The sequence below is a fragment of the Kogia breviceps genome, chromosome 15 (assembly GCF_026419965.1).
Source record: "Kogia breviceps isolate mKogBre1 chromosome 15, mKogBre1 haplotype 1, whole genome shotgun sequence".
Lineage (NCBI taxonomy): Eukaryota > Metazoa > Chordata > Mammalia > Artiodactyla > Physeteridae > Kogia > Kogia breviceps.
The window spans coordinates 27,800,418-27,821,924 of NC_081324.1; the positions used below are offsets into that span (position 1 = coordinate 27,800,418).

At 37.5% G+C, this 21,507-nt stretch overlaps 1 long non-coding RNA gene across 1 annotated transcript in view; it reads right to left on the reverse strand.

Annotated features, from left to right (window-relative positions):
- Positions 1 to 262: 262 nt before the first annotated feature.
- Positions 263 to 21,507, reverse strand: part of LOC136792686 (uncharacterized) — a 29,177-nt gene continuing 7,932 nt past the window's right edge. The window contains exons 2-5 of the long non-coding RNA XR_010836831.1: positions 16,287 to 16,414; positions 12,236 to 12,376; positions 3,147 to 3,289; positions 263 to 338 (exon numbers count right to left, since the gene is read on the reverse strand). This is a non-coding gene — a long non-coding RNA (uncharacterized lncRNA). The remainder of the gene's footprint in view (positions 339 to 3,146; positions 3,290 to 12,235; positions 12,377 to 16,286; positions 16,415 to 21,507) is intronic.

Genomic DNA, 21,507 nt, shown 5'->3' on the forward strand with positions numbered 1-21,507 from the left:
GATTTTTGGCATGTTGTTTGACTTGTTTGAACCTCAATTCTCTAATGTCTAAAATGGAAGTTATAATAATAATAGTATTTCCCACATTCTGGAGATTAAAGAAAATAATTCACAAGAAAGTTCTTTGTTATCTCTCAAGTACTATTCAAAAAAGTACAATTGCAGTTATAGTAGATAGTCTATACATGTTTATTGAACTATTCTATAACATCTAAATTTGAGATTACATATTAATACACAATTTACTTACTGAAATACAGGTTCTTTGTCTAATTGTTCACTTGAAAGTCAAAAAGTTGGGCAAGATCCAGGTCTTCATGTCTTCATCTATAATGAAACTGCATTAAACAAAGAAGGAGATCATTCGGGTCTTCTCTGACTCTAAATTCTAGATTTTTGGAAAGTGTTTATACTTTTATATGAGCTGAAAAAAATACAAGCAGGGGAGTATTTGTGTATATACTTTTTCTTGATGTGTATTCTATATATAGAAAAATATACAGAAAAATTTGTAGGCATATGATAGTAGTAGTTATCTCTGAATGATAGAATTGTGGGTAATTTAAACATTTTCTATTTTTGTGTGTGATTTCAAATTTTCTGTGAGATTGTAGTAACTTTAAATTTTAAAAAATATTATTTAAAAATCCTTAAGATGTAAAAGTTTATCCTAAAAATGTGTGTGTATGTGTGTGTGTGTGTGTTTGTATGTGTGTGTGTGTACAGAAACATTGACAACTTTTAGGAAAACTGACTGGCAGTGTCCTATGATTGCTTCTTGTATATTTTTACTCATTATATTTAGAAAATTGAAGGAACAGAATGAGTAGACTGCATACACATGAAGCCTTGCTTGAACTTTATAATGAGATTATTATAATCTTTTTGTTGAAAATTTGAAATCACAAAATATGTAGTTTAAAAACTCTTCCCAGAAAAGCCCAGCATGTTACAGTGGCACCTACTGGCATGATGTGGTACAGTAACCAAGCTCCCTCAGACATTATAACAAGTTCGGTGAGTTTATAACTGCCTGTCAAGGAGGCCAAAAGGAGTTCAAGGACAAAGGGCTTAGGGTTGTATTTGAACGTACTGAAAAATATAGATCTATTTCAAAAGTAATTACTATGATAATATCGATAGAAAAATATTTGATTATGTTTCCCTAAATGGGAACATATCTCCTACTTTTAAGGGCAAGCTTTAGAAAATAGGATTTTCTCCATAGATATGAACTTTATAAACATTTTGGTTGAAAACATATACCAGCTACAGAAAATGATATTTATATATTATTTTTCCTTCTGGTTTTATTTAGGGACCTTTGAAGATCATTTTAACCTTTTAATGTGGGCAGCAAGTTTACTGAGGGAGTAGAGCATTCAGATGGACATGAGGTCATGTGAGTCAGGGATTCTTAATCAGTGAATTGGGACAGGCTATGGGGGGTGAGTTTATCCTGAAACTTAAGGTAAGATTTTTCTAGAGGAAGAAACTATAGCTTCTATCCGTTTTCAAGGAGTCCATGACCCAGGAAATTTCTCTAGGATTGTCTTGGCTCATGGCTGCTTATCTGGTGTAACTGTTATTAGCATCCTTTTTCTCAAAATTGTCCCAGCCTAGAAGATAAGTTATTTAATCACTCGAGTTAAGGTCCGTGGGTCAAGGCATTGTTTTTTCTTTTTGTGGAAGTAAGTCATAACTTACTTGGCAGGAAGGATGGCAGCTTTGAGAGAAGTTTTATTAAATTCTCTGAAGAAAAATAATATACACACCAAATATTGATTTAAATTTCTTCATTTATATTCTGCTAAGTTTAGAAAACACACCAGCTGAATACCTCACCAATGTTTATCCACCACCCCCAAAATGTTTCTGTTCATCTCTTTCATAGTTGCATTACCTCTGGGTAAACACTAGGAATGACAGGTAAAGAACATATTTGGCATTTTTTGTGCATTCATCCAAATAGCATTATTAAGTACCCACTTAATAATAATTTATAGTAGTGGACAGAAAAAAAAGTAAAATAATGTCTCATTTGTTCCATAGCTTCTTATCTCCTCTGTTTGAGGAGATAAGAAACAAACTTTTAAAAAACAAGACAGGGAGGAGCTTCAAGATGGCGGAAGAGTAAGGCATGGAGATCACCTTCCTCCCCACAAATACATCAGAAATACATCTACATGTGGAACAACTCCTACAGAACACCTACTCAATGCTGGCAGAAGACCTCAGACGTCCCAGAAGGAAAGAAACTCCCCACTACCTGGGTAGGGCAAAAAAAAGAAAAAAAAAAAGAAAAAGAAAAAACAGAGACAAAAGAATAGGGACGGGACCTGCACCAGTGGGAGGGAGCTGTGAAGGAGGAAAGGTTTCTACAAACTAGGAAGCCCCTTCATGGGGGGATACTGTGAGTGGCGGAAGGGGAAGCTATGGAACTAGGGAGGAGAGCACAGCAACAGGGGTGTGGAGGACAAAGCGGAGAGATTCCCACACAGAGGATCTGTGTCAATCACCACTCACCAGCCCATGAGGCTTGTCTGCTCATACGCCGGGGCAGGTGGGGGCTGGGAGCTGAGGCTCGGGCTTTGGCCAGATCTCAGGGAGAGGACTGGGGTTGGCTGCATGAACACAGCCTGAAGGGGTTAGTGCGCCATAGCTAGCAGGGAGGGAGTCCGGGAAAAGGTCTGGAACTGCCAAAGGGGCAAGAGACTTTTTCTTCCCTCTTTGTTTCCTGGTGCGTGAGGAGAGGGGATTAAGAGTGCCACTTAAAGGAGCTCCAGAGACGGGCGCAAGCCACAGCTATCAGCGCGGACCCCAGAGATGGGCATGAGACGCTAAGGCTGCTGCTGCAGCCATCAAGAAGCCTGTGAGCAAGCACAGGTCACTATCCACACCTCCCCTCTTGGGATCCTGTGCGACCCGCCACTGCCAGTGTCCCATGATCCAGGGACAACTTCCCTGGGAGAACACATACTGCACCTCAGATTGGTGCAAAGTCACAAGAGCTTGTGCCGCCACAGGCTCACCCGGCATCTGTACCCCTCCCTCCCCCCAGCCTGAGTGAGCCACAGCCCCCAAAGCAGCTGCTCCTTTAACCCCGTCTTGTCTGAACGAAGAACAAATGCCCTCAGGTGACTTACACACAGAGGCAGGTGCAAATCCAAAGCTGAACCGAAGGAACTGTGTGAACAAAGAAGAGGAAGGGAAATTTCTCCCAGCAGCTTCAGGAGCAGCAGATTAAATCTCCACAATCAACTTGATGTACCCTGCATCTGTGGAATACCTAAAAAGACAAAGAATCATCCCAAATTGAGGAGGTGGACTTTGGAGCAATTATATATATCCAGACACTGGACCACAAGAGACATCCCAGCTCCATGTAATATCAAATGGTGAAAATCTCCCAGAGATCTCCATCTCAATGCCAAGACCCAGCTGCAATCAATGACCAGGAAGCTACAGTGCTGGACACACTATGCTAAACAACTAGCAAGACAGGAACACAACCCCATATATTAGCAGAGAGGCTGCCTAAAATCACAATAAGGCCACAGACACCCCAAAACACAACACCAGACGTGGACCTGCCCACCAGAAAGACAAGTCGCAGCCTCATCCACCAGAACACAGGCACTAGTCCCCTCCACCAGGAAGCCTACACAACCCACTGAACCAAGCTTAGCCACTGGGGACAGAGACCAAAAACAAGGGAAACAACGAAACTGCAGCCTGCAAAAAGGAGACCCCAAACACTGTAGGTTAAGCAAAATGAGGAGACAGAGAAACACACAACAGATGAAGGAGCAAGGCAAAACCCTGCCAGACCTAACAAATGAACAGGAAATAGACAGTCTACCTGAAAAATAATTCAGAATAATGATAGTAAAGATGCTCCAAAATCTTGGAAATAAAATGGAGAAAATACAAGAAACATTTAACAAGGACCTAGAACAATGAAAGAGCAAACAAACAATGATGAACAACACAATAAATGAAATTAAAAATTCTCTAGAAGGAATCAATAAAAGAATAACAGAGGGAGAAGAACAGAGAGGTGACCTGGAAGGTAAAATAGTAGAAATAACTATTGCAGAGCAGAATAAAGAAAAAAGAATGAAAAGAATTGAGGATGGTCTCAGAGAACTCTGAGACAACATTAAATGCACTGATATTTGAATTATAGGGGTTGCAGAAGATGAAGAGAGAAAGAAAAGAACTGAGAAAATATTTGAAGAGATTATAGTTGAAAATTTCCCTAATATGGGTAAGGAAATAGTTAATCAAGTCCAGAAAGCACAGAGAGTCCCATATAGGATAAATCCAAGGAGAAACACACCAAGACACATATTCATCAAACTATCAAAAATTTAATACAAAGAACAAATATAAAAAGCACCAAGGGAAAAACAACAAATAACACATAAGAGAATCCCCATAAGGTTAATAGCTGATCTTACAGCAGGAACTCTGCAAGCCAGAAGGGAGTGGCAGGACATATTTAAAGTGATGGATAAAAACCTACAACCAAGATTACTCTACCCAGCAAGGATTTAATTCAGATTTGACAGAGAAATTAAAAGCTTTACAGACAAGCAAAAACTGAGAGAATTCAGCACCACCAAATCAGCTTTACAACAAATGCTAAAGGAACTTCTCTAGGCAGGAAACACAAGAGAAGGAAAAGATGTACAATGATAAACCCCAAACAATTTAAAAATGGTAATGGGAACATACATATCGATAATTACCTTAAATGTAAATGGATTAAATGCTCCAACCAAAAGACATAGACTGGCTGAATGGATACAAAAACAAGACCCATATATATGCAATCTACAAGAGACCCACTTCAGACCAAGGGACACATACAGACTGAAAGTGAGGGGATGGAAAAAGGTATTCCATGAAAATGGAAATCAAAAGAAAACTGCAGTAGCGGTTCTCATATCAGACAAAATAGACTTTAAAATAAAGACTATTACCAGAGACAAAGAAGGAAACTACATAATGATCAAAGGATCAATCCAAGAAGATATAAAAATTGTAAATATTTATGAACCAAAATAGGAGCACCTCATTACATAAGGCAAATACTAAGAGCCATAAAAGGGGATATCAACAGTAGCACAATCATAGTAGGGGAATTTAACACTCCACTTTTACCAATGGACAGATCATCCAAAATGAAACTAAATAAGAAAACACAACCTTTAAATGATACATTAAACAAGATGGACTTAATTGATATTTATAGGACATTCCATCCAAAAACAACAGAATACACATTGTTCTCAAGTGCTCATGGAACATTCTTCAAGATAGATCATATATTGGGTCACAAATCAAGCCTTGGTAAATTTAAGAAACTTGAAACCATATCAAGTAACTTTTCCAACCACAATGCTATGAGACTAGATATAAATTACAGGAAAACTCTGCAAGAAATACAAACACATGGAGGCTAAACAACACTCTACTTAATAACCAAGAGAACACTAAAGAAATCAAAGAGGAATCAAAAAATACCAAGAAACAAATGACAACAAAAACATGACAAACCAAAACCTGCAGTAACAGCAGTTCTAAGAGGGAAGTTTATACCAATAAAATCCTACCTTAAGAAACAAGAAATATCTCAAATAAACAACCTAACCTTACACCTAAAGCAATTACAGAAAGAAGAACCAAAAAACCCCAATGTTAGCAGAAGGAAAGAAATCATACAGATCAGATCAGAAATAAATGAAAAAGAAATGAACGAAATGGTAGCAAAGATCAACACAACTAAAAGCTGGTTCTTTGAGACGATAAACAAAATTGATAAACCATTAGCCAGACTTATCAAGAAAAAAAAGAAGACTCACATCAATACAATTAGAAATGAAAAAAGAGAAGTAACAACTTACATTGCAAAAATACAAAGGATCATGAAAGATTACTACAAGCTACTCTATGCCAACAAAATGGACAACCTGGAAGAAATGGACAAATTCTTAGAAATGCACAACATTCTGAGACTGAACCAGGAAGAAATAGAAAATATGAACAGACCAATCACATGCACTGAAATTGAAACTGTGATTAAAAATCTTCCAAAAAACAAAAGCCGAGGACCAGATGGCTTCACAGGTGAATTCTATCAAACATTTAGAGAAGAGCTAACACCTATCCTTCTCAAACTCTTCCAAAATATAGTAGAGAGAGGAATACTCCCAAACTCATTCTACGAGGCCGCCATCACTCTGATGCCAAAACCAGACAAAGATGTCACAAAGAAAGAAAACTACAGGCCAAAATCACTGATGAAAGTAGATGCAAAAATCCTCAACAAAATACCAGCAAACAGAATCCAACAGAACATTAAAAGGATCATACACCAATCTCTTGCATTCCTATACACTAATGATGAAAATTCTGAAAGTGAAATTGAGAAAACACTCCCATTTACCATTGCAACCAAAAGAATAAAATATCCAGGAATAAACCTACCTAATGAGACAAAATACCTGTATGCAGAAAATTATAAGACACTGATGAAAGAAAATAAAGATGATACAAATAGATGGAGAGATATACCATGTTCTTGGATTGGAAGAATCAACATTGTGAAAATGACTCTAGTACCCAAAGCAATGTACAGATTCAATGAAATCCCTATCAAACTACCACTGGCATTTTTTACAGAACTAGAACAAAAAATTTCAACATTTGTATGGAAATACAAATGACCATGAATAGCCAAAGCAATCTTGAGAAAGAAAAAAGAGCTGGAGGAATCAGGCTCCCTGACTTCAGATTATACTACAAAGCTACAGTAATCACAACAGTATGCTACTGGCACAAAAACTAAAATATCGATCAATGGAACAGGATAGAAAGCTCAGAGATAAATCTACGCACATATGGTCACCTTATGTTTGATAAAGGAGGCAAGAATATACAGTGGAGAAGACAGCGTCTTCAGTAAGTGGTGCTGGGAAAACTGGACAGTTACATGTAAAAGAATGAAATTAGAATGCTCTCTAGCACCATACACAAAAAGAAACTAAAAATGGGTTAGTGACCTAAATGTAAGGCCAGAAACCATAAAACTCTTAGAGGAAAACATAGGCAGAACACTCTCTGACATAAATCACAGCAAGATCCTTTCTGACACACCTAGAGAAATGGAAATAAAAACAAAAGTAAACAAGTGGGACCTAATGAAACTTAAAAGCTTTTGCACAGCAAAGGAAAGCATAAACAAGACCAAAAGACAACCCTCAGAATGGGAGAAAATATATGCAAATGAAGCAATTGACAAAGGATTAATCTCCAAAACATACAAGCAACTCATGCAGTTCAATATCAAAAAACAAACAACCCAATCCAAAAATGGGCAGAAGAACTAAATAGACATTTCTCCAAAGAAGATATGTAGATTGCCAACAAATACATGAAACAATGCTCAACATCCTTAATCATTAGTGAAATGCAAATCAAAACTATAATGAGATATCATCTCACAGCATTCAGAATGGTCATCATCAAAAAATCTACAAACAATTAATGCTAGAGAGGGTGTGGAGAAAAGGGAGCCGTCTTGCACTGTTGGTGGGAATGTAAATTGATACAGCCACTTTGGAGAACAGTATGCAGGTTCCTTCAAAAAGTAAAAAGAGGACTACCATATGACCCAGCATATACCCTGAGAAAACCATAGTTCAAAAATAGTCATGTACCAAAATGTTCATTGCAGCTCTATTTACAATAGCCAGACATGGAAGCAGCCTAAGTGTCCAGCAACGGATGAATGGATGAAGAAGATGTGTTACATATATACAGTGGAATATTACTCAGCCCTAAAAAGGAATGAAACTGAGTTTTTTGTGGTGAGTTGGATGGACCTAGAGACTGTCATACAGAGTGAAGTAAGTCAGAAAGAGAAAAACAAATACCATATGCTAACACATATATATGGAATATTTTTAAAAAAAGAGAAAAGAAAAAACTGGTCAGAAGAACCTAGGGGCAAGACAGAAATAAAGATGAAGACCTACTAGAGAATGGACTTGAGGGGAGGGGGAAGTGTAAGATGGCACAAAGTGAGAGAGGGACATGGACATATATACATTACCAAACGTAAAATAGATAGCTAGTGGGAAGCAGCCACATAGCACAGGGAGTTCAGCTGGGTGCTTTGTGACCACCTAGAGGGGTGAGATAAGGAGGGTGGGAGGGAAACACAGAGGAAAGAGATATAGGAACATATGTATATGTATAACTGATTCACTTTGTTATAAAGCAGAAACTACCACACCATTTTAAAGCAATTATACTCCAATAAAGATGTTTAAAAAAAGACAAGACAATTAAAATAACAATGAGATACATATACATATCTATTAGAATGGCCAAAATCCAAACATTGACAACACCAAATACTGACATTGTTGTGGAGCAGCAGAGCTCTCATTTATTGCTGGTGAAAATGCAAAATGGTACAGCCACTTTGGAAGACAGTTGGCAGTTTCTTACAAAACTAAAGTTACTCTTACAATATGATCCAGCAATTATGCTCCTTAGTATTCACCCAAAGGATGTGAAAACTTAGGTCCACACAAAAATCTGCACACAGATTTTATAGACTCTTAATTCATAACTACCAAAACTTAGAAGCAATCAAGTTGTCCATCAGTAGGTGAATAGATAAATAAACTCTGGTACATCCAGACAATGGAATATTATTCAGTGCTGAAATGAAGTGAGCTGACAGTTTGTGAAAGGACATGGAGAAAATGTAAGTCCATATTACTAAGAGAAAGAAGCCAATCTGAAAGGATACATACTGCTTGATTTCATCTATATTATATTCTAAAGTATGGAGACAATAAAAAAAATCAGTGCCTTCCAGGGATTGGGGGGAGGGAGGCGTACATGCAGCACAGAGGGTTTTTTAGGGCAGTGAAGATACTCTGTATGATCCTGGAATGATGAATACTATCCTTATGCATTTGTACAAACCAATAGAATGTACAACATCAAGAGTGAAATGTAATGTAAACTACAGATTTTGGCTGATTATCATCTGTCAATGTAGGTGCATCAGTTGTAACAAATGTACCCTCTGGTGGGGGATATTGATAATGGGGAAGCTTATGCATATGTGGGAGCAGGGGATATATAGGAAATCTCTGTACCTTCCTCTCAAATTCACTGTGAATTTAAAAGTGCTCTAAAAATGTAAAATCTTATCACTTTAAAAAGACAACTAATGAATGATAGGTAGATAACTAGTGATCTAAGATTTGGAGGAAGTGCTTGCTATAAGTTAGAATAGTTAGAAGGACTGATTGGGATGAGTTTTTGAAAAACTTTGAAAGCTAGCCAGGGCTATGGAGAGAAATTATCCCCTAGACAATGGAACAATTTTGGACATTCTTAAACAAATCTAAAATGTAATAACACAACTTGAGAAATGACTCTGAGGCATGGCTTCCTGAAAAGAGATTCCTTAGCTTTCCCAAAGTCATTCACAATAATTTTCAAGCATTATAGATCCTTCCCAGCCCCATAGCACCTGTCTGATTGCTTAATATTTCTTAGCTGAAATTCTGCAGGCAGTTATTTAAGCATCTTTTGAATCCACATGAATACAAGTTAGTGGTTCTCTTGTCTTTTTTTTTAGACAAAGTCCTCAAAGTCAGGGACAATGTCTAATTCTATCATGCTTCTCTGCATAATATCTCTCTGTTTCTTTGTGCCTGTCTGCTCTCTGTCCGTCTGTCCGTCTGTCTCTCACTCTCTCTCTCTCTCTCTCTCTCTCTCTCTCTCTCTCTCTCTCTCTCACACACACACACACACACACACACACACACACACACACACACAGATCCCAAATAGAAGCCAGTTCTGAGCCTTCATACAAGTGATGGATGAAGGTTTGGTTTCATTTTAGTGGTCATTTTTCATATTCAAATTAGCAGGAAAAGCTATTGATGGGAACCACGATTGTATATGAGGGAGAAAAAGTCAGCTGTGTCACAATGAGGATTCTAAATAAAATCTCTCATTCTTCTGGATTTACTAGCAGTATTTGACAGAGATGATAACTCTCTTATCAACATCCTGACCTTTGTTAGAGGATTTTAGGGCTCAATTCTTGGTCATATTCTCTATTTATTTTCTCTTACCCAGTGAACTCATTCAATCTCACAGCCCCATATCTATATGCTGATGATACCAAAATGTATATCTCTACCTCTGACCTTTCTCTGATCTCCAGATGTATGTCTATAACTTCCTACTGACATCCTTACTTGGCTGTCTGATAGGCAACTCAAGCTCTACATTTTTGAAACATGATTCTTGATTTGAAACCTTCCATCAAAGTCTTTGTGCTCTCACTTTATTCCTCATTTCACAAATGGCATCTTCATTCTACCAGTTAGTTTCTTAGACCAAAAAAACTTAGAGTCATTCCTTAATATGAGTCATCTTTGATGTCTGTCTTTCTCTGATGACACACATCCAATTCGTTAGCATATTCTGTCAGCTTATAACTTCTGTCAGCCCAGCCTTGGAAATATATTTAGATTCCAGACCACTTCTCTCCACTTCCATTGCTATTTTCCTAATCTGACAGCCATCCATTTTCTCCTAAATTATTTAAATTGCCTCCAAACTAGTCTTTCTGCTTCTATCCTTGCTTTTATACAGTGTACTCTCCAAAAAGCAGCAGAATAATCCTTCTAAAATGTCAGATCATGACACTCCTTGACTCAAGATCCCATAATAGTTCCCATTTCACTCAGAGTAAAAGCACAAACACATACTATCATATAAAACTCTATAGTCTCCTTCCCTGCTGCTGCTCTGACACCATTTTCTACCATTCTCCTTATAGTTCTTTCAGCTCCAGTCACTGGTTTCTTAGTTGGTCCTCAAACATACCAGGTACATTGAAAATAGCACCTTCCCCATCCTGACTCTATATCCTTATCCTACTTCATTCTTTCAAAGATTTCTTAACCCTACCTCACATATTATCTATTTATTTGTTTTTTTAGTATCTGTCACTATTAGAATATTGGAATATAAGCTCCACGGAGGCCAGGTTTTTAATCTATGTATGTATCTATGTACACCTGTATCCTCAATGACTAAGAGATTGCCTGGTACAAAATAGATGCTCAATAAATGTTTATTGAATAAAGAAGTTAATATGTAAATGAATGAATGAATGAACACAAAAGCAAGCAAATAAATAAACCTTCTGTATTGCTCATGTACAAAGTCTCCACCTTCATTAGAATAGAGTTCTAATGGTTGACTTAAGCCCACCAACAGATCCAAGAATACAGGTCCTGAAATCACTCACACCAGAACACAGCTCTGCCCACCCGTGGGCCAGCATAAGCCCTGGGACCCTCCAGGGCTCTACAGCAAGCCACCTTGTGAACTGATGCTGCCAATCAGAGTACAGCAGCCTTTGCACAAGTCAAGGCCAGGCAACTAACTAGACTCGGGGTCAGCTACATCTATATGACCATCTACAGTAGTCAGTCCACCACAGCAGAAGGACACATACAGCTAACATAAGGGATACCCCAGAGCATATAGCTTTGCTGACCAGAGATAAAATGCACTGCTGGGACTCATAGGATGTCTTCTAAAAATGGTAACTTTTACAATGTCAGAAAATATAAACAACTTACCAAACACATAGAAATAAAAAGAGCAGGGCTGCCTGCTGATGCAGGGGACATGGGTTCGTGCCCCAGTCCAGGAAGATCCCACGTGTCACAGAGTGGCTGGGCCCATGAGCCATGGCCGCTGAGCCTGCATGTCCAGAGCCTGTGCTCCACAACGGGAGAGGCCACAACAGTGAGAGGCCCATGTACCACAAAAAAAAAAAAAAAAAAAAAAGAAAGAAAGAAAGAAAGAAAGAAAGAAAGAAAGAAAGAAAGAAAGAAAGAAAAAGAGCAAATTATGCAAAAATGAGGAATATGTTCCAAATGAAGAAAAGAGATAAAACCACAGAAGAAGAACTAAAGAAGTGGAGATAAGTGATCTACTCTATAGAGTGTTCAAAGTAAGGATCATAAAGATGTTCAAAGAGCCCAGGAGAAGATTGGATGAAGAGAGTAAGAAGTCAGAAGTTTTTAACAAAGAGAAAATATAAAGAACAACCAAACAGAGATGAACAATAAAATAACTGAAATTAAAAATACACTAGAAGGGGGCTTACCTAGTGGCACAGTGGTTGAGAGTCCGCCTGCCAATGCAGGGGACATGGGTTCGTGCCCCAGTCCAGGAAGATCCCACATGCTGTGGAGTGGCTGGACCCATGAGCCATGGCCACTGAGCCTGTGCGTCCAGAGCCTGTGCTCTGCAACAGAAAAGGCCACAACAGTGAGAGGCCTGCATACCTCAAAAAAAAAAAAAAAATACACTAGAAGGAACAAAAGTAGATTACATGATACAGAATAATGGATCAGTGATCTGGAAGACAGGGAAGTGGAAAACACTGAAGCTGAACAGAAAAAAGAAAACAGATTCTGAAAAATGAGGACAGTTTAAGAGACCTCTGAGAAAACATCAAGCAAACTAACATTTGCAGTATAGGGGTTTCAGAAGGAGAACAGAGAGAGAAAGGGGCAGAGAACATTATATAAATCTTTAATAACTGAAAACTTCATTAAATTGGGAAAGGAAACAGCTAGGTCTGGGAAGCACAGAGTCCCAAACAGGATCAAACCAAAGAAGACCAAACCAAGACATATTTTAATTAAAAAATTAAAGAGAGAATATTAAAAGCAGCAAGACAAAAGCAACAAGCTATGTACAAGGAAACTCCTATAAGGCTTTCAGCTGACTTTTTAGCAGAAACCCTGCAGGTCAGAAGGGACTGGCATGATATATTTAAGGTGATGAAATGGAAAAGCCCACAAGCAAGAATACTTTACCTGGCAAAGCTTTTATTCAGATTTGATGACGAGGTCATATGTTTTACAGATAAGCAAAAGCTAAAAGAGTTCAGCACTATAAAAGCAGATTTATGAAAAAAGTTAAAGGGACTTTTCTCAGTGAAAAAGAAAAGACCACAACTAGAAGTATGAAAATTACAAAAGGAAAATTTTTATTTGAAAAGACAAATATACAGTAAATGCAGTAAATCAACCACATATGAAGATAGTAAGAAGGTTAAAAACAGAAGTAGTGAAGTCATCTATATACACAATAAGTAGTTAAGGGGTACACAACACAAAAAGATGTAAAAAATGATGTGAAAAGCAGTAAATGTGTGTGGGCGGGGAGAGATAAAATGCAGGGTTGACAAACCTGTGGCCAGGTTCACCAAGAAGAAAAGAGAGAAGACCCAAATAAGCAAAATTAGAAATGAAAGATGTTGCAGAAATAAAAAAAAAAACATAAAAGAATACTATGAAAAATTACATGCCAACAAATTTGACAACTTAGAAGAAATGGACAACTTTCTAGAAACATACAGTTCACCAAAACCAAATCAAGAAGAAATAGATAACTTGAACAGACTGATCATTAGAAGTGAAATAGAATCCCTAAAAACAAAAACCCAAAAATCCCTACAAACAAAAGTCCAGGGCCAGATTGCTTCACAGATGAATTCTACCAAATGTACAAGGAAGAATTTATACATATCCTTCTCAAACTCTTCCAAAAGATTGAAGAGGAAGGAACACTCCTGAAGACATCCTATGATGCCACCATCACCCTGATACCAAAACCAGACAAAGACACTACCACAAAAGAAAATTACAGGCCAATATATTTGATGAATACACATGCAAAAATTCTCAACAAAATATTAGCAAACTGAACCCAACAACTCACAAAAAAAGATCATGCACCAAAACCAAGTTGGATTCATTCCAGGGTCACAAGGATGGTTCAACATATGCAAATCAATCAATGCAATACACCACATCAAAAAAAGAAAATACAAAAACCACATGATCATCTCAATAGATGCAGAAAAGCACTCAATAAAATTCAACATCCATTCATGATAAAACTATTACCAAAGTGTGTATAGAGGGATTCCTTGGTGGTGCAGTGGTTGGGAGTCTGCCTGCCAATGCAGGGGACACGGATTCATGCCCCGGTCCAGGAGGATCCCACATGCTGTGGAGTGGCTAGCCCCCTGAGCCATGGCTGCTGGGCCTGCACGTCCAGAGCCTGTGCTCCGCAACAGGAGAGACCACAATGGTGAGAGACCCACATACCGCAAAAAAAAAAAAAAAAAAAAAAAAAAAAAAAAAAGGGTATAGAGGGAACATATCTCAACATAGTAAAAGCTATTTATGACAAATGCACAGCCAATATAATACTGAATGGTGAAAAGCTGAAAGCCTTTTGGCTAAAATCTGGAACAAGACAAGGATGCCCGATCTCCCCTCTTCTATTCAACATAGTATTGGAAGTCCTAACCACAACAATCAGACAAGAAAAAGAAATAAAAGTATGCAGATTAGTAAGGAGAGAAAATTGTCATTCTATGCAGATGACATGATATTATATATAGAAAACCCTAAAGACATCACACAAACTACTAGAACTGCTCAACAAATTCAGCAAGGTAACAATATACAAAATTAACATACAGAAATTGGTTGCATTTCCTTACATTAACAATGAATTATCAGAAACGGAAGGTAAACAAACAGTCCCTTTTAAAATCACATCAAAAATAAAATTAAATACTTAGGAATAAACCTCACCAAGGAGGTGAAAGACTTATCTGCTGAAAACATTAATAAAAGAAGTTGAAGATGGCTCAAAGAAAAGAAAGATATCCTATGCTCTTGGTTGGAAGAATTAATACTGTTAAGATGACCATACTACCCAAAGCAATCTACAGTTTTAATGTGATCCTTATCAAATTACCCATGACATTTTTTACAGAACTAGAACAAATAATCCTAAAATTTAAATGGAACCATAAAAGACCCAGAATTTCCAAAGCAGTCCTGAGGAAAAAGACAAAAGCAGGACGCATAACCTTTCCAGATGTCAGAAAATACTGCAAAGCTACCATAATCAGAACAGTGTGATATTGGCACAAAACAGACATATGGATCAATGGGACAGAATAGACAGCCCAGAAATAAACCTACACACCTATGGACAATTAATCTTTGAAAAAGGAGGCAAGAACATAAGATGGGAAAAAGACCATCTCTTCAGCAAGTACTGTTGGAAAAATTGGACAACCGCATGTACAATAAATCAATGAAGTTAGAACACACCCTCATACCATACACAAAAATAAACTCAAAATGGCTTAAAGACTTAAATATAAGACACAACACCATAAAACTCCTAGAAAGGAACATAGGCAAAACATTTTCTGATATAAATCCTACCATTGTTTTATTAGGTCAGTCTCCCAAGGCAATAAAAATAAAAGCAAAAATAAACAAATGGGACATACTCAAACTTATAAGCTTTCTCACAGCAAAGTAAACCATAAACAAAATGGAAAGACAACCTACAGAATAGGAGAAAATATTTACAAATTATGCTACTGACAAGGGCTTTATTTCAAAAATATACAAACAGTTCATATAACTCAATAACAAAAAAATAAAAAATCCTATCAAAAAAGAGCCAGAAGACCTAAATAGACATTTCTCCAAAGAAGACATACAGATAGCCAACAGGCACATGAAAAGATGCTCATCACTGCTAGTTATTAGAGAAACTCAAATCAGAACTGCAATGAGGTACCAACTCATGCCAGTCAGAATGGCCATTATTAAAAACTATACAAATAACAAATATTGGAGAGGGTGTGGAGAAAAAGAACCCTCTTACACTGTTGGTGGGAATATAAATTGGTGCAGCAATTATGGAAAACAGTATGGGTGTTCCTCAGAAAACTGAAAATAGAGTTGCCATATGATCCAGCAATCCCACTCCTGGGTATATACTCAGAGAAAACTACAATTTGAAAATATACATGTACCCTTATGTTAATAGCAGCAGTATTTACAATAGCCAAGACATGTAAACAATCTAAATATCCAACAACAAAGGAATGGATAAAGAAGATGTGGTACATATATACAGTGGAATATTACTCAGCCATAAAAAAGAATGAAATAACATCATTTGCAGCAACATGGATGTACCTAGACATTATCATACTAAGTGAAGTAAGGCATACAGAGAAAGGCAAATACTAAATGATATCACTTATATGTGGAATTTAAAATACAACACAAATGAACATATCTACAAAACAAAAAAATACTCACAGGAATAGAGAAGACTTGTGGTTGTCAAGGAGGTGTGAGGGAGGGAAGGATTTGCAGTTTCAGATTAACAGATGCAAACTAGTATACATAGGATGGCTCAACAAGGTCTGGGAACTTTATTCAATATCCTGTGATAAAACCACAATGGAAAAGAACATAAAAAAGAATATATATATATATATATGTATATATATATATATATACACATATATGTATGTTACTCAGCCACCTTATTGTACAGCAGAAATTAACATAACTGTGTAAATCAACTATACTTCAATTAAAAAAAAAAACTAAGCAACAAGGATACCTTGTACAACACAAGAAATATAGCCAATATTTTATAATAGCTATAAATGGAATATAACCTTTGAAATTGTAAATAACAATATTATACACCTGTAACTTATATAATATTTTACATCAATATACTTCAATGAAAAAGAAGAAATATAAAAAAAGAAAATAATTACAAGGTTGTTAAAATGTGTTTGAATTTAAGAGGTAAGCAACTTAAAATAATCACATGTATATAGATTGTTATATGTAACTTCACACCAAAATCTATAGCAGATACACACACATAAGAGAGAAAAGAATCCAAACATAACACTAGAGATAGCCATCAAATCACAAGGGAAGAGAACAAAAGAAGAAAGAAACAAAAGGAACTGCAAAAACAATTAAAAAGGCAATAAGTGCATAGCTATCAATCATTACTTCAAATGTAAATGGACTAAATGCTCCAGTGTAAAACCATAGAGTGTCTGAATGGACACAAAAATAAAACCCACTAAAAAAAAGAAAAAAAAAAAAGAACCACTGTATGCTTCCTACAAGAGACTCACTCCAGAACTAAAGACACACACAGACTGAAAGTGAGGGGATGGAAAAAGATATTTCATGCAAATGAAAATGAAAGGAAAGCTGGGGTAAGTATATACACAACAAAGTAGACTCAAAGTAAAACAAAGTCTATAAGAAAAGACAAAGAAGGGCATTATATAAAGATAAAGGGATCAATACAGGAAGAGGATACAACATTCATTAATGTACATCGGCCTAATATAGGAGCAATATTAGCAAGCATAAAGGAGAAATTGATAATAATACAATAACAATCGGGGATGTTAAAACCCCACTTACATCAATGGACAGATCATCCAGACAGAAAATCATTAACACTGGACTTATTTAACACATTAAACCAGATGGAATAATTAAATATATATAGAGAACTGTTCATTCAAAAGCAGCAGAATATACATTCTTTCCAAGTGCACATGGAAAATTCTCCTGAATAGATCACCTATTAGGCCTCAAAACAAGTCTCAGTAAATTTAAGAAAATTAAAATGATATCAAGCATTTTTTCTGACCACAACAAAATGAGACTAGAAATTAACTACAAGAAAAAAAACTGCAAAAAACACAAACACATGGAGGCTAAACAATATGCTTCTGAACAATCAGTGGATCACTGAAGAAAGCAAAAAACACCTTGAGACAAATGAAAATGAAAGCACAATGATTGAGGCACCTTCAAGATGGTGGAGGAGTAAGGCACAGAGATCATCTTCTTCTCCAAAAATACATCAAAATTACATCTACATGTGGAACAACTCCTACAGAACACCTACTGAACACTGGCAGATGACCTCAGACTTCCCAAAAGGCAAGAAACTCACCACATACCTGGGTAGGGCCAAAGGAAAAAGGAAAAACAGACACAAAAGAATAGGGATGGGACCTGGACCTCTGGGAGGGAGCTGTGAAGGAGGAAGTTTCCACACAAAAGGAAGCCCCTTTACTGGCAGAGACAGGGGTGGGGGATTGGCAGGGGAGAAGCTTTGGAACCATGAAGGAGAGTGCAGTTACACAGCTTCAGAGGGAAAAGCAGAGAGTTTCCTGCACAGTGGATCAGTGTTAACCAGCACTCACCAGCCTGAGAGGCTTGTCTGCTCACCCGCCAGGGTAGGTGGGGGCTGGGAGGTGAAACTTGGGTTTTGGAGGTCAGACCCCAGGGAGAGGACTGGAGTTGGCTGTGTGAAGACAGCCTGAGGGGGCTAGTGCACCACAGCTAGCTGGGAGGGTGTCCAGGAAAAACTCTGGACATGCTTAAGAGGCAAGAGACTATTGCTGCAGGGTGAAGAAGGAGAGGGGATTCTGACTACCTCCTAAACGAGATCCAGAGATGAGCGCAAGCCATGGCTATCAGTGCGGACCCCAGAGACAGGCATGAAACACTAAGGCTGCTGCTGCAGCCACCGAGAAGGCTGTGTGCAAGTGCAGGTCACTATCCACACACCCTTGGGAGACTCTGAAGCCCACCACTGCCAGGGTCCTGTGATCCAGGAACAACTACCCCAGGAGTACACAGCATGCCTCAGACTGTTGCAATGTCATGCTGACCTCTGCCACCACAGGCTTGCCCTGCATTCCATGCCATTCCCTCCCTGAGGCCTGAGTGAGCCAGAGTCTGCTAATCAGCTGCTACTTTAACCCTATCCTGTCTGGGTGGGGAACAGATGCCCTCAGGTGACCAACAAGTAGAGACAGGGCCTAATCCAAAGCTGAACACCAGGAGCTGTGCAAACAAAGAAGAGAAAGGGAAATTTCTCCCAGCCGCCTCAGGGACAGCAGATTAAATCTCCTCAAACAACTTGATGTAACCTGCATCTCTGGAATATCTGAGTAGGCAATGAATCATCCCAAAAATTGAGGTGGTGGACTTTAGGAGCAACTGTAGACTTGGGGTTTGCTTCCTGCATCTAATTTGTTTCTGCTTTTATGTTTATCTTAGTTTAGCATTTAGAGGTTATTATCATCAGTAGACTTGTTTATTGTTTTGGTTGCTCTCTTCCTTTATCTTTATATATATGCATATTTTTTTTTTCCTTTCTCCCATTTTATGAGTGTGTATGCATGTGCTTCCTTGTGTGATTTTCTCGGTATAGCTTTGTTTTGCCATTTCTCCTAGGGTTCTCTCTGTCTGTTTATTTTTTGTTTTGTTTTGGGGTTTTTTAGTATTTTTTTCTGAGTGCTTGTTATCACTGCTGGATTTGTTTTTAGTTTCATTGCTCTCTTCTTTCTTTTCTTATTACTTTTTTATTCTTAATATTTTTTAATTTTAATAACCTTATTTTATCTTTCTTTCTTTCTTTCTTTCTTTCTTTCTTTCTTTCTTTCTTTCTTTCTTTCTTTCTTTCTTTCTTTCTTTCTTTCTTTCTTTCCTTCTTACTTCCTTTCTTTCTTTTCCTCCCTTTTCTTCTGAACCTTGTGGCTGACAGGGTCTTGGTGCTCTGGCCAGGTGTCAGACCTGACCCTTTGTGGTGGGAGAATCAATTTCAGGACATTGCTCCATCAGAGACTTCCTGACCTCACATAATATCAAATGGCAAAAGCTGTCCCAGATATCTCCATCTCAACTCTAAGAACAAGCTCCATTCAATGACCAGCAAGCTACAGTGCTGGACACTCTATGCCAAACAACTAACAAGACAGGAACACAACACCACCCATTAGCAGAGAGCCTGCCTAAAATCATAATAAGGTCACTGACACCCCAAAACACACCATCAGACATGGTCCTGCTGACCAAAAAGACAAGATCCACCCTCATCCACCAGAACACACTCACCAGTCCCCTCCACCAAGAAACCTACACAACCCACTGAACCAACCTTACCCACTGGGAGCAGACACCAAAATCAACAGGAACTATGAACCAGCAGCCTGCAAAAAGGAGACCTCAACCACAAATGTTAAGCAAAATGAGAAGACAGAGAAATACATGGCAGATGAGGGAGCAAGGTAAACACCCACCAGACCACATAAGTGAAGAGGAAATAACCTACCTGAAAAAGAATTCAGAGTAATGATAGTAAAGATGATCCAAAGTCCTGGAAATAGAATGGAGAAAATATAAAAAATGTTTCACAAAGATTTAGAAGAACTAGGGAGCAAACAAACAATGATGAACAACACAATAAATGAAATTTAAAATTCTCTAGAGGGAATCAATAGTAGAATAACTGAGGCAGAAGAACAGATAAGTGACCTGTATGATGAAATAGTGGAAATAACAACAGCAGAGCAGAATAAAGAAAGCAGAATGAAAAGAATTGAGGACAAACTCAGGGCCTCTGGTACAACATTATACACAACAACATTCAAATTATATGGGTCCAAGAAGAACAAGAGAATAAAAATAGAACTGAGAAAAAAATTGAAGGGATTATAGTTGAAAACTTCCCTAATATGGGAAAGGAAATAGTGAGTGAAGTCCAGGAAGTGCAGAGAGTCCCATACAGGATAAATCCAAGGAGAAACATGCCAAGATATATTAATCAAACTATCAAACATTAAATACAAAGAAAAAATATTAAAAGCAAAAAGGGAAAAGCAACAAATAACATACAAGTAAATCCCTTTAAGATTAACAGCAGATCTTTCAGTAGAAACTCTGCAAGCCAGAGGAGGTGGCAGGGCATATTTAAAGTGACGAAAGGGAAAAAACTTGCAACCAAGATTACTCTACACAGCAAGGATCTCATTCAGATTCAACAGAGAAATTAAAATATTTACAGACAAGCAAAAGCTAAGAGAATTCAGCACCATCAAACCAGCTTTACAACAAATGCTAAAGGAACTTCTCTAGGCAGGAAACAAAAGAGAAAGAAAAGACCTACAGTAACAAACTAAAAACAATTAAGAAAATGGTAATAGGAACATACATATTGATAACTACCTTAAATGTAAATGGATTAAATGCTCCAACCAGAAAACATAAACTGGCTGAACGGATACAAAAACAAGACCTGTATAAACTGTCTACAAGAGACCCACTGCAGACCTAGAGACACATACACACTGAAAGTGAGGACACGGAAAATGATATTCCTTGTAAGTGGAAATCAAAAGAAAGCTGGAGTAGCAATTCTCTCATAAGGAAAAATAGACTTTAAACTAAAGACTATTACAAGAGACAAAGAATGACACTACATAATGATCAAGGGATCAATCCAAGAAGATATAACAATTGTAAATATTTATGCACCCAACATAGGAGCACCACAATACATAAGGCAAATACTAGCAGCCATAAAATGGGAAACTGAGAGTAAAAGAATCATAGTAGGGGATTTTAACACCCCACTTTCACCAATGGACAGATCATCCAAAATGCAAATGAATAAGGAAACACAAGCTTTAAATGATAC